The sequence below is a fragment of the Orycteropus afer genome, unplaced genomic scaffold, assembly GCF_000298275.1.
Source record: "Orycteropus afer afer isolate SDZICR_OR568_19922 unplaced genomic scaffold, OryAfe1.0 scaffold00034, whole genome shotgun sequence".
Lineage (NCBI taxonomy): Eukaryota > Metazoa > Chordata > Mammalia > Tubulidentata > Orycteropodidae > Orycteropus > Orycteropus afer.
In genome coordinates this window covers 7,054,839-7,056,993 of record NW_006921621.1, presented here as the reverse complement: position 1 = coordinate 7,056,993, position 2,155 = coordinate 7,054,839, and positions in this window count along the sequence as shown.

The following is a 2,155-nucleotide window of genomic DNA, read 5'->3' as shown; positions in this document are numbered from 1 at the left end:
GCGACCCCTTCTTGGGTTTCCGAGGCAGTATCACTACGGAAGTAGGATTGCCCAACCTTCCTTCCGAGGAGTGGCTAGTGGGTTTGAACCGCCAGCCGTCTGGTTAGTAGTCAAGTGCCTTAGCCACTATGCTACCAGAGCTCCCAGAGCATCCTTGCATAGCTGGTATGAATCCCACTTGATCATGATGTACTATTTTTTTTATATGTTGTTTGATTCTGTTGGCTAGGAATTGTTGAAGATTTTTGTGTCTATATTTGTGAGGGATATTGTTCTGTAGTTTTCCTTTTTAGAGGTGTCTTTCCTTGGTTTTGGTATCATTGTTATGCTTGCTTCATAAAATGAATTTGGGAGTATTCTATCTTTTTCTATGCTCTGGAATAGTTTGAGTAGTATAGGTGTCAACTCTTCCTTGAATGTTTGGTAAAATTCCCAGTGAAGCCATCTAGGTCAGGACTCTTTTTTGTGGGAAGATTTATTTATTTATTTATTTATAATAACCTGCTCAATTTCTTCTTTTGTTATGGCTCTATTCAAGTATTCTTCTCTGACTGGCATAGTTTAGGTAGGTCTTGTGTTTCTAGAAACTTGTCCATCTCTTTTAGGTTCTCAAATCTGTTGGAGTACAGTTCTTCATAATACACTTCATTATCTTTTTTATTTCAGTTTGTTCTGTTGTGATGTTGACCTTTTCATTTATTATTCATGCAAATATTTATTATTTGCATCTTCTCTTTCTTTTCCTTTCTTAAATTTGGCTGTGGTTTGTCAATTATGTTAATGTTTTCAAAGAATCAGCTTTTTGTTTTGTTGATTTTCTCTATTGTTATATTGCTTTCCATTTCATTTATTTCTGCTCTGATCTTTACTATTTCCTTACTTCTGGATACTGTAGATTGAGTATGTTGCTCTTTTTCTAATTGTCAGAGTTGTTGAGATAGAGTGCTGATTTTGTTTCTTTCCTTCTTTTTTTTTTTTTTTTTGATGTATCCATTTATTGCTATAAATTGACCTCTGAGTACTGCTTTCTGCTTTTGCTGCGTCCTCAAGGTTTTGGTAAGTTGTATCTTTATTCTCATTTGTTTCTAGGAATTTTTTTTTTTTTAATTTCACACTTTATTTCTTCTATCATCCAGTAGTTTTTGAGCAGTATATTATTCAGCTTCCACATATCTGATATGTTTTCCTTGATCTTCCTGTTACTGATTTCTAATTTTATAGCACTGTGCTCTGAGAAGATGCTTTGTGGTATTTCTTTTCTTTTTTCTTTTTTTTTTAATTTATTGAGGCTTGTTTTGTGTCCTAACATATGATCTCTTCTAGAAAATGATCCATGTGCCCTGGAGAAGAATGTGCATTGTGCTTTTGCTGGGTGGAGTGCTCTGCATATGTCTATGAGGTCAAGTTGTTTGATTGTGTGGTTCAGTTCTTCTGTATCTTTGTTGAATTTTTTTCCTAGTGGTTCTGTCACTCTTTGAAAGTGGTGTGTTAAGTCTCCTACTACTGTTGTAAAGTTGTCTATTTTTCCTTTCAATTCAGTTAATATTTGTTTTATGAATTTTGGAATACTTTCATTAGGTACATAGATATTAATTATGGTGATGTCTTCTTGGTCAACTGATACTTTTAGCATCACATAATGTTCTTCTTTGTCCTTTATGCTGTTTCTCAACTTGAAGTCTATTTTATCCGAAATCAGAGTTGCCACTCCTGTTCTTTTTTGGTTGCCATTAACTTGGTATATTTTTTTCCTCACCTTAATTTTTCAATTTTTTTTTTTTTTTTATCTTTGTGTCTAACATGGGTCTCTTGTACGCAGCATATTGATGGGTCTTCTTTTCTTATCCAATCTGCCACTCTCTTTCTCTTGACTGGTACATTTAGTCCATTCACTCTAAGTATAATTAGTGATAGGTATGAATTTATTGCTGTCATTCTGTTGTGTTTTTTGTTGTGTTGTTGGCAATTTCCTTGTTCCAAATATTTTTCTATACTGAGCTTTATGGGCTCTCTGGTGGCATAGTGCCTAAGGCATTTGACTGCTAACCAACAGGCTGGAAGTCCAAACCCACTAGCCACTCCTCAGAAGAAAAATTGGGCAATCTTCTTCTGTAGAGATTCTGTCTTGGAAACCCAAGGAAGAGTCACTATGATT